At 41.4% G+C, this 12,638-nt stretch overlaps 1 protein-coding gene and 1 pseudogene across 1 annotated transcript in view; both read right to left on the bottom strand.

The window, feature by feature from the left end:
* LOC148775132 (glycine cleavage system H protein, mitochondrial pseudogene) overlaps positions 1-1,876 on the bottom strand; it is a 161,428-nt pseudogene extending 159,552 nt beyond the window's left edge.
* KAZN (kazrin, periplakin interacting protein) overlaps positions 1-12,638 on the bottom strand; it is a 1,099,220-nt gene that overhangs the window by 952,701 nt on the left and 133,881 nt on the right. The gene's annotated exons all lie outside the window — the stretch shown is intronic.

Below are 12,638 nucleotides of genomic sequence, written 5' to 3'. Positions count from 1 at the left end.
AACCAAAGCACAAGTCCCACTGTCATTGGCAAAAAAAGATCAATCCTGTGCAGTAGATCAATCCTGGATGTTCATTGGAGGGACTGATGCTAAAGCTGAAACTCCAATACTTTGGCCACCTCATGCGACGAGTTGACTCACTGGAAAAGACTCTGATGCTGGGAAAGGTTGGGGGCGGGAGAAGAAGGGGACGACGGAGAATGAGATGGCTGGATGGCATCACCGACTCTGTGGACATGAGTTTGAATGTACTCTGGGAGTTGGTGTTGAACAGGGAGGCCTGGCGTGCTGTGATTCATGGGGTCGCAGAGAGTCGGACACGACTGAGCGACTGAACTGAACTGAACTGAAGTTAAGGCCACTCAAATGAAACTCAGTGAAATATTAAAATTACCTCTTAAATGATACTGCCAATCCATGGCTTCAGAATATCAATAGGTATTAGAATACTTGGTTAAGGACTGGTGGTACTAAAGTAGATCTAACAATACAATGATATTCACATAGCTCTAAGTCTCTTCATCCACCTCACTTTGACTTAATGGGTTGGTGTCAAGTACAAAAAATTACTGGAAGGTTTTCTGAAGCATTTTGTCACTCCAAATCTAAGCTTTGTCTATTTTATAGCTTCCAACACTAGAAATGACTCTTATAGTGAATGCCTAATAATGAATTACTAATTAATAAATAAAATGAATTAATCACGGGGTTTCTCAGGTGGTGCTAGTGGTAAAAGATCCCACCTGCCAATGCAGGAGGCATAAGAGACTCAGGTTTGATCTTTGGGTCAGGAAGATCCCCTGGAGGAGGGCGTGGCAACACACTCCAGTATTCTTGCCTAGAGAATCCCACGGACAGAGGAACCTGGTGGGTTACAGTCCATGGGGTCTCGAAGAGTCGGACACGACTGAAGTGCCTTAGCACACATGCATGAATGGATGAATCTCCAAGAATACTTCAGTTAGAAACAAGGGAATTTGTTTATTCATTATTTCAATAAACATTTATTGACCACACAGTGTTTCAGATGCTGTCCTTGTACTGGGATAAAGCTGGGCACAAAACTAAGTCCCCACCTGCATGATCTCACCTTGAGTTGGAGGACACTAACAGTAAACACTTTGGCCACCTCATGCGAAGAGTTGACTCACTGGAAAAGACTCTGATGCTGGGAGGGGTTGGGGGGCAGGAGGAGAAGGGGACAACAGAGAATGAGATGGCTGGATGACATCACCGACTTGATGGACATGAGTTTGAGTGAACTTTGAGAGTCGGTGACGGACAGGGAGGCCTGGTGTGATGTGATTCATGGGGTCACAAAGAGTCAGACACAACTGAGCGACTGAACTGAACTGAACTGAATAGTAAACAAGTAAGGAAAAGCATATGTCCCTCCATTTCAGGTAATGATACACACTCTGAAGACAAAGCCAGAGGAAGTACAGTGGAATATAAAGGGCCAAGAATGACCCTCTATAGGAGTGAAAATAAAGCAGGAAGAGGAGTGAAAAGAGGAAGTAAACCATACACCTATTTGGAGAAACAGGGTTCCAGAGAATGGGAACAATAAGTACAAATGCCCTGAGGTGGGAATGTGGGCCAGAGCAAGGTTCTTGGAGCATTTTTTAAGTTCCTTTATATTCACAGTTTTCATGATCTCAACCACTCTTAAGGCTTCAAGCACCAATGGTACATTTACAATCCTCAAATTGAAATTTTCAGACTTACATGTCCAATTGCCTACTCTGACATTTTCCCTTGGCTGTCTAACAGGCATATCAAACTTGGCATTTCCAAATCTGAATTCCTGAACTCCATACCGAATCTGCACCATCTTGACTCTCTTGGCAAATGGCCAGCTCCTGGCCACCTCCATCCTTTCATTTGTTCCTGCTCTTTCACATTCCACAAACTGGACAATCCATCAGTAAATCTTGTTGGTTCTTTAACATAGGCCTAAACCCCCTCTTCAACTGTTACTGTGCTAATTCACGTTGCCACCGTCTCCCCTCTGGGTCACCATCGAAGCACCTTAACTGGTCACCTTGCTTCTCATCTTCTTTATTCTCACATCGTATAGTCTCCACCCAACACAGTTAGAATGTTATTTCTAAACCTGAGTCAAATCATATCACTCTGCCTTGAAACCCTCCACTAGTTTCCTAGAGTAAAAACCAAAGCCCTCATTAGGGCCTAAAAGTGACCTTTCCAACTGGCATCCTGTCCATTCTTCTTTCCACCTCTGCATCCTGTCCAGTTTCTTCTGCTTCAACCACACTGGCCTTCATGCTGCTCCACAAGCATAGCAGGTATACTCTGGCCTCAGGACCTTTGCACTTGCTTGTCTCAGTTCTAAATACACCTACCTATACATTTCCATGAACCACTCCTTCATCTCTGTTAGGTTCAGAAGAAGACTTCTCCCTCATACCTGTCAGAACAACTTTCATCAAAAAGTCCACAGATAACAAATGCTGGTGAGGATGTGGTGAAAAAGGAACTCTAGTACACTGTTGGTGGGAACATAAATTGGTGCAGCCATGATGAAAAGAGTATGAAGTTTCCTAAAAAAAAAAAAAAACCTAAAAGAATTACCATATGATCCAGCAATTACACTAGTGGGTATATATCAGAAAAAAAGTGAAAACTCGGAATTGAAAAGATACATGCACCCCAATATTCATAGCTATTTACAATAGGAAAGAAATAGAAACAACCTAAGTGTTCATCAAGATATTAATAAAGAAAGTGTGATATATTAATATAGTGAATACTCCTCAGCCATATGAAAGAATGAAATTTTGCCATTTGCAACTTTATGAATGGATATGCAGGGTATTATGCTTAATGAAATACATCAGACAGAGAAAGGCAAATATTGTATGTTTTTATTTATATGTGAAATCTAAAAAATACAACAAATGAATGACTATAACAAAATAGAAACTGACTCACAGATAAGACAGAACAAGCCAGTGGATGCCCGTGGGGAGAGGGAAGATGGGAAGGGATAAGAAAGGGATAAGAGATAAGAGGTACAAACTGCTGTATATAAAATAAATAAGCTACAAGGATATATTGTACAGCACAGGTAATACAGTCAATATTTTATGATAACTTTAAATGAAGCATAGTTTAAAAATATTGAATCATTATGTTGTGTACCTGAAACTAATATAATATTGTAAATCAACTGTTGTTTTTATTGTTCAGTTGCTCTTTGCAACCGTATGGACTACAGCACACCGGACTCCTCTGTCCTCCCTACCTTCCAGAGTTTGCCCAGATTCATGTCTGCTGAGTCGGTGATGCTCTCTAACCATCCCATCCTCTGCCATCTCTTTCTCCTGCCCTCTACCTTTCCCAGCAGCAGGGTCTTTTCCAACGAGTCGGCTCTTCACATCAGGTGGCCAAAGCATGGGAGCTTCAGTTTCCGTCCTCCCAGTGAATATTCAGGGTGGATTTCCTTTAGGATTGACTGGTTTGATCTCCTTGCAGTCCAAGGGACTCTCAGGAGTCTGTGCTGTGCTTAGTCATTCAGTCACGTCTGACTCTTTTCGACCCCACGGACTGTAGCCAACCAGGCACCTCCGTTTATTGGGATTCTCCAGGCAAGAATACTGGATCAGGTTGTCATGCCCTCTTCCAGGGGATCTTCCTAACTCAGGGATCAAACCCAGGTCTCCTGAATTGCAGGCAGATTCTTTACCGTCTGATCTACTTCCAACACCATAATTTGAAAGTATCAGTTCTTCAGTGCTCAGCTTTCTCCAAGATCCAACTCTCACATCTGTACATGACTAATGGAAAAACCATAGCTTTGACTATATGGACCTTTGTCAGCAAAGTAATGTCTCTGCTTTGTAATATGCTATCTAGGTTTGTCATAGCTTTCCTTCCAAGGGGCAACTATACTTCAATTTAAAAAAGGAGGCCTTCCCTGACTATCCTGTGTAAAATTGCATTTCTACCTCTGTGGTATCCTCCACCATGCTTCCTGACCTAGCTTCCTATAAGAATTGGAAGAAAACTAGTAAAATAAATATATTGGTAGCAAAGAGAAGTGCCCTGCATGGACCAGTAATGATGCAGCCAGCAACTGGAACAGTAAAATAAATTCAACCCTGCACGTCTGATATTCTTAAAATAAGATCCAAATGCTATAAAAATAAATGGCTTTCTCTATCTACTTAAGAAATAATATGCTAAAAAGCCTTTAAATAAATAGAGAAAATTTACATGTAAGGAAATTTTCCCAAGTAAAGACTCTTAAATACAGGTGTACACCCTGCTTTATAAAATCAACATGTTCCTGAAAAGTAGAGTGTACATTTAATTTCTGAATACAAGATGTCCTTTTGAATTCATTTTAAGAATTTATTAAATGAAAGAATTCTCTAAGAATCCTAATGTAAAGTGAATCATCAGTATCTTCTTTAACTTCATGTATGAAACTAGATTTTCATGTATTCATATTGCATAAAATCAGGGTAGATAGACCCTAGAAGTCACTTGATGTGAAGAGCTGACTCACTGGAAAAGACCCTGATGCTGGGAAAGATTGAGGGCAGGAGGAGAAGGGGACGACAGAGGATGAGACAGTTGGCTGACATCACTGACTCAATGGACATGAATTTAAGCAAACTCTTTGAGATAGTGGAGGACAGAGGAGCCTGGCGTGCTACAGTCCATGAGGTCTCAAAGAGTTGGACGTGATTTAGCAACTGAGTAACAAAAAATGAAACTGGACTTTCATGTATTCACATTGAATAAAATCAGGGTAGATAGGCCCTAGAATTGACTAGGTAAGGTGGTATGTTTTCACAGAAATTTTAAGGACAAAATTCATAAGATTTTCTACTAGCAGAGACAGACACGTGTAATCTGCTTCATTCCTGGAAGCAGGAAGTTAGAAACAGGAAGATTTCCTGATTTGGGATGGTGTTGGTATCTGATGACTGGATAGAATGGAATTCCTTCAGATTCATCCTACCTGTTTTCATTTCCCTGCTAGCACAGGGAGCCTGCAAAATTTATCAAATAGATCTCAGAGCTAGCTGACGTCACTTTCCATACATTCAAAGAGAATCATTATTTAGGGCTTAATTAAAAACAAACCCAAACAAAATCTCATTTTACTCTTTTTCCCATGCTTTATCATCTGTACTATATGGACCCAAAGAAAAAGAGCTAGTCCTTCTTAAAAGCCTTCTTTTGTTTTCTCCACAATGAAACTTTAAAGAGAATTTGTGATCGTTTAACATAATTTCCCTTAATTTCTAAGGCAGTGAAAGCAGTGCCTAGAAGCAAATGAACAGATGGTAAGTGAGAGATCTGTAAATCACAGCTACCCATTCCCCCTCCTGAAAATATGGAGCTCTCATTAATTTCCAAATAATAGTAAATCCTTGCAGGGGATAATGCCAACCGTCTGCGTAAGGTAACCCGTGCCAGGCCCTGGTGTGACTTCGTCTTCAAATGAAGAGGGTGGACTGCAGTTCTTAAACCATTTCACCAAAACATCAGAGGCAAAAACCACCCCTATGACATGGGCAGGAGTAAAAGCCATTGACTTTTCAGAAGAGACGTTCCAACCCCCACACATAGAAGGGACACATGGAACCACAGAGAAAAACATAAATGCCTATGAGGTCAGGCTTATAGGAAAAATGTCCACATCAATTATGAATCAAGCTAGGGGTTAGGACAAAAAAAATAACTATGTGAGGGAGCTTGTCTGCCCATGTACATGGCAGATTAAAACAATAAAAACAAAATTAAAAGCTACTATACCCCATTAGCTTGGTGGGTAAAGAATCCACCTGCAATGCAGGAGACACAGAAGATATGCGTTTGATCCCTGGGTCAGGAAGATCTCTGGGAGACGAAATAGCAACCCACTCACAATATTATTGCCTGGAAAATCCCATGTACAGAGGAGTCTGGCAGGCTACAGTCCGTGGGGTCGCAGAGTTGGACATGACTGAGCACGTGGGAAATGCACACGCACACGCACTAACAGCGAACAACAACAAAAATAGTGGGCTGGGTTGTGACCCTGGCCGCCATGTTGGATCTCCGAGTGCAAGATCTGTACATGGTGGGCTGCTAAAGCAGTTCGCTGAGAATAAAAAGGCCTGGGTATGTAAACTTTGCTTATTTCCATGGTATAAATACTCCCGCCATGGCAAATTCCCAGCTACTAATAGTTTAACAACCGGCGAAATTCCTGAATGTTCCTGAATGGCTGAAATTCCAGCCAGCTCCAGAACACCACTGTCCCTCATTTTCTGCTATCAATCTTTTGTCCAATCTCATTTTTCCTGTCTTGGTAATGAAAATTAAAAATTAAAAAAAACAGTTTAAACTTTGGACAAATATTTGAATACTGTGATTAGGTTCCAAAGAACCCTATCACTTTCGGGTGCATGAGTACCTTCAGTAAATGCACACGTGTGATAGAATTCCATGCAACTGGCATTCCCAGAGTGTCATCTGGGCTGGCGTTCCCAGAGTGTCATCTGGGCAACACTAAAGGGCCCCCAAATGCTTTCATGGTATCTGTGAGATCAAAACTATATTTATGATAATTCTAAGATGTCAATTTGCCTGTTAACTCTTATTCTCTCATGAGTATACAGTGGAGTTTTTCAGTGCCTACATAATGTGTGGTATTGCAACAGAGTAATTGTAGAAGCAGATGTAAGAATTCAAATGTCCCCCATTAAGCCACACATTAAAGAGGTTTCCAGAAACATAACATAATGACACTTTTCTCAAAACTTTCTGTTTAGGAGGATAGTAATTTTTCATAAATTATTTACATTAACATAATACAGGTTTTATGTTCATTGTTTTAAAAAAATTAATAAGCGACTATAAAATTCTTCAGGTTTGATTGCTATGATGGTAAATTGAATGGACATAAGCAACATCTTTTAGGGGCCATTAGGATTTCGCTGGTGGCTTAGATGGTCAGAATCTGCCTGCAATGCAGGAGACTCAGGTTCGGTTTCTGGATTAGGAAGATCCCCTGGAGGAGTAAATGGCTACCCACTCCAGTACTCTTGCCTGGAAACGCCCATGGACCGAGGAGCCTGGTAGGCTGCAGTCTGTGGGGTCCCTAATGGTCGGACACGACTGAGCGACTTCACTTTCACTTTTCACTTTCATGCACTGGAGAAGGAAATGGCAACCCACTCCTGTGTTCTTGCCTGGAGAATCCCAGGGGCGGGGAAGCCTGGTGGGCTTCCATCTATGGGGTCGCACAGAATAATCGGACATGACTGAAGCAACTTAGCAGCAGCAGCATCAGAAATAAGATCTAGGTTCCCTTGCTCTAGGTTTTTCACCTTTGCTGTAGCTGGCATCCCAGGGGAGGATGATTATAAATAGAAGTGTCTTCCACTCTCTCTAGGTTACAAGAGCCAGAACCACCACTGGCCCAGAGCAGGTATTCCAATGCTCTTGAAGGCATGAACAGGAGCAGAAAGAAAATAAATTCACATCACAGGCAAATATCAAACCTAAGAATCAGTCACTCATTCCCATCATCCCAGCCTCTTCATTCTTTATGGAGCTATTTCTCCACATAATAAAGAAGGCTGAGCACTGAAGAACTGATACTTTTGAACTGTGGTGCTGGAGAAGACTCTTGAGAGTCCTTTGGACTTTAAGGAGATCAAACCAGTCAATCATACAATAAATCAACCCTGAATATTCATTGGAAGGACTGATGCTGAAGGTGAAGTTCCAATACCTTGGCCACATGATGTGAAGAGCCAACTCACTGGAAAAGACCTGATGCTGAGAAAGACGGGGGGCAGGAGGGAAAGGGGGCGACAGAGGATGAGATGGATAGACAGGATCACTGACACAATGGACACGAGGTTGTGCAAACTCCGGGAGACAGTGGAGAACAGAGGAGCCTGGTGTGCTGCAGGCCATGGGACAGCAGAGTCAGACATGATTGAGTGAACAAACAACAACAGCACGATTCCTGACCCTGAAAACTGTAGTGTCTCATCTGTAAGGGCAGCTCTTGAGGGTACCAAGTAGAGAAATTGGCCTCATGTAAATGTTCACAGTCTCATCCTTGTGGGACTGCCATCACTCAGGACATAGCACCTCCATGCAGGCCACCTTTGCCTGGGTCTACCCAGCCAGACGCATGTTACCCGGTATCCAACTGCCATACAAAGATCTACAACAATCCATGCCAGGTATATACACTGTTATTTTGTCCATCAAATTGGAACTTGGGTCCAGATCTAAAGATAAATTGTTAGCAGTAAATGTATTATTGTACTACAGTTATCTACAAAAATAATCTACCTATTTACAGTGATGTTTGTACCTTTATTTATTATTGTACTTGTTGCTATGAAAGAAAACACTCATAATTTCAGAAGTGTCTGTGAATGGCTGGAAGAGTATTTTTAAAAAAAATCCAGATGACATAGAGTTTTACTTATTGTAAGCAAGAAGGGATAGACAGAGATGAGTGTACGTTGGGGGAAAAAAAAAACCCTTAAATGATTCTTGTATTTCCATGTGAAGGGATCTCCAGGCCTTGTGGAACATTCCCTTATATGCCACACAAAGGAGTAGTGAGCGAGTCACTTCATCCATAGATGAATAGTCAGTGGTTCCTGCTTCTCAAAGGGTGGAGCTAATCTAGAAAATCTGTAAGCACTTGGGATGAGTTCTCGTTTCAGTGAGTCAGGGTGAGGCTGTGAGATGGGTGACTACAGACAACCCTTGAAGATTGCATAATTACGTGATGACCTACCCTCCATTCTAGAGTGGCAACATGGTGGGAGTACAGGGGGGAGGGAGCAGAGAGGGTAAACAAACATATCAGTTGCACAGCAAAGCTGTTCTCCAAACAGCTTTGTGCAAAAGGGACATTGTGATGTCTGCCTACTAGGCTCCTGTCATCAACTCACAGGATAGTTCCAAACACAAAGGCAGGGAGGCAGGAAAGTCATTTGTAGATCTCTTAGGACCTCAAAGGACTTCCCCGATGGTGCCAGTGGTAAAGAATCCATTTGCCCAAACAGGAGACACAATAGATGTGGGTTCCATCCCTGGGTTGGGAAGATCCCTTGGAGAAGAAAATGGTAACCCACTCTAGTACTCTTCCCTGGGAAATCCCATTGACAGAGGAGCCTGGTGGGCTATAATTCATGAGGTTGCAGAGTCAGACATGACTGAGCACACACATACACACTCACACAAACCTCAAAAAGGAGATAGGGTGGGAGTTGGCTGACCAATGATTGGAGAGAAGCCCATATGGAGATAAGACAAGGAGTCAGTCCGCTAGTATAAACCCACCTATACTTCTCCCTGGTTCTGGGAGACCCAGGGCATGTTGTTGGCCTATACCAGTCTTTATTTTCTCTTCAGTTAAATGCAGGGAATTATACCTACACCACTGGCATTACTCCGAGGACGAAAAGACAAAGCGCTACACAGCAGTGCACAGGCCGTCTGAAGGACTCAGAAGACTCTGATCTTTTCTTAGACTCATTAAAACCTGTGATCACGAAGGGATTATTACAGTTGCTTATTATCTCTCTCTCCCACCCAGCTGTCAACCCTATGAGGTCAGAGACTAGTGGCTTTTTAGTTCATCCCATTTACCCAGAGACTAGCCACAGTCCTGGCATGGGATAATTGCTCAATACATTTTGAATGAGTAATTTAATGAATGGGAGTTATTATTTACTGTCCCATAAATTACCTTTATGGAGCATTTTGTAATAGTTATTTTTTAAATAGGGATATAGTTGCTTTACAATGTTGTGTTAGTTTCTGCTGCAGAATGAAGTGAGTTGGCTATATGCATACATACATCCTCTCCCTCTTGAGATGGGAGCGGGTAGGAAGGAGGTGTAATAGCTATTTTTATATATAGCCTTGAGCACTGACAACCATGTAGTATATATTTACATGAGAAACACGTTGGGATTAGAATGAGGTCTTGATTTCTAAATACAAGATGATCTTTTCCTTTTTTCTAGTTTGTTTCCCTTTTTCTATTTCATATTCAGTGTTCCCATTTCATCTAGTTTATGTTTTTCAATTTTCTCCATCACTTTTTTTTTCTTAATGTTCTTTCTTAAGCCTTTCTGAGAGATAGTGAAGGACAGGGAAGTCTGGCAAGCTGCGGTCCATGGCATTGCAGAGTCTAGTCAGACACGACTGAGTGACTGAACAACAACTCAAGCCTTTATGAAGCATAGTAGAAAAGCTTTTATATACATATATATACACATACTATGTATAATACATATATATATTTTAGAAAGCTTGTGAATTTCTGCCTAACTAAAAAATTTATGACAATTTGATTCCACTTGTTTGACTTAGTATGAATGCTAGATTTCTAATTTAAAAAATGGATATGCAACAAAGGTTTACTGTATAGCAGTGGGAACTATAGTCAATACCTTGTGATAACCTATAATGGAAAATAATCTCAAAAGTAATAATGTGTATATGTGTAACTGAATCACCTGTTGTGCACCAGAAACATTTTAAGTCACCTATACTTCAGTAATATATATAAAATACAAGACAGCCAGCACAATGTGACCAGCTAGCACCTCTTTGCTGTCCATTAGCCTCTGCCTCCTCCACGCCAGGGGATGGAGAAGCATCATTAAGCACACAGGAGATAATCTTCATTTTCTTTGTTGTTAAATCAGCCCAAACAGCAAAGGAGCTCTTTTAGTCTGTGATCAGATTCAAAGAGATCAAAGCTGAAACTAATAGGGTACATGGCTCTAGTAAACGATATTTTTAATGGATGAGAGGGGAATGGGAGTCTCGGGAGAGATCTTTGTGAAGTGTTTGCACTGGGAGAAGAAACCAGCTTGTTGCTAAAGCTTCAGGGCAAGTAGCAGTGAACTTCCATTCTCTGCCATCTGCCAGTTTAACCCCTCCTTAGCCTGCCCATGCTCTGCCACTTAGATAGTAAGTGTGCACACACATCCCTAAAGAGGTCTCAGAAAGCCCTCTGGTATTTGACTCTCCTTGATCTTTGCTTCTGCTTAGTCATGTCTCTTCTCTGGTGCTATGTCCCTGAACACAACAAAACACCTATTGTTGGACTTCCCTGGGGGTCCAGTGGTTGAGACTTCACCTTCCAATGCATGGGGTTTGGGTTCAATCCTTGGCTGGGAAGCTAAGATCCTGCATGTCTCATGGTCAAAAAACAAGAGAATAATAACAGAAGCAACATTGTTACAAACTTAATAAAGGTTTTAAAAACGATCCACATCAAAAGCAAGAAAACCCACCTATTGTATGTTCTGGTTTCAAACCACTAGGGTCAGGACTATAGAGGGGTAAATGGGAAAAAAAATGTAAAGGATTCCAACAACCTCAGTAATCAAGATAAATAATGTTTTAATACAATTTTTTAAAAAATCAAGATTAATGCAAAAACAACCCATGAGATACAAAATATCACAATTTGAAATAAAGATAGGATCCAACACAGTCAGAATTAGGTAGGGGTGAGTGAAGTCCAATTGAACAACTGTAGGTTTGGATCCTGAATTCATTTCAGTTTTTTATATTCTGGTCATCATGATAAAGCTTTACAAAACATGAAGGTCTGGAGAGGACATTTACAACTGTTACCAGCAAATGCACTGGCATTCTAAAGGTCTGGAACTTGGCAATAAGCAATACAATTCTGTAAAAGTGCTCATTCCTTTTGACCTCCTAGAATCACCTTTAGCAATTTACTGGAAGGAAAGATCTAGAAATGCACACAAAGATCCATTTACAATGACATTTATCACTGTGTTATTTATAGCAATGAGAAACCTGGGGAGGGGGGGACCCTTAGTGCCCAGATTCACGGGAATGGTTAACTCAATGCTAACAGAGCCATACGGTGACATGTTACGCAGCTGAAACACCAGAAAACAGCTACAGCTTTCTTCCCGAATAGGGAAGAATCCATTTCTTCTCTGCTGTGCTTCTCTCTTGTGAGTCTCATTTACTACTTAGAATACGTCACTTCTGACACTTCCAGTCACCAAATGCATATGGGTTTTTCACCACATCAAGTAATTTTCTCCAATGGCAGTTGGGTATCATACAATCTAATTTACCTGGAGATAACCAGACCCCACAGGTTAAGGGCTCAGACCTGTAAGGCTACTCCCACCTCACTTCAGATGCTAACTGCATAGTAGGTCCCCAGGTCACCCACAACTTCTGTCCAATTTGGCTACAAATTGGAGGTTCTCTGCCCTGACTCCTTCCTCGGTTTGATTAATTTGCTAGAGTGGCTCACAGAATTCAGGGAAACACTTACTTAAACATGTGAGTTTATTAAAGAATATGATAAAGGATACAGAAGAACAGCAAAATAAAGAGATTCATAGGGAGGATTCTGGGTGCAGAAACTTTTGTCCCCGTAAAGTCACTGTGGGTCACCCTGCCAGTGTGGAAGTGTTCACCCATCCGGAAGCTCACCAAGCCATATATTTCTGTTATTTTTTAAATAGAGACTTCATCACATAGGCATGATTTATCGTTAAGTCCATTTTCAGCCCTTCTCCCTGATCTCAATAGAAATGAAGGTTTGGGGCGGGAGATTTTAAGCTTGGTCT

Source organism: Moschus berezovskii, chromosome 17 (assembly GCF_049115385.1).
Source record: "Moschus berezovskii isolate FMDL1 chromosome 17, NW_MosBer_1.0, whole genome shotgun sequence".
Lineage (NCBI taxonomy): Eukaryota > Metazoa > Chordata > Mammalia > Artiodactyla > Moschidae > Moschus > Moschus berezovskii.
The sequence above is the reverse complement of the archived record's forward strand: the minus strand, read 5'-3'. Positions and strand labels throughout refer to the sequence as shown.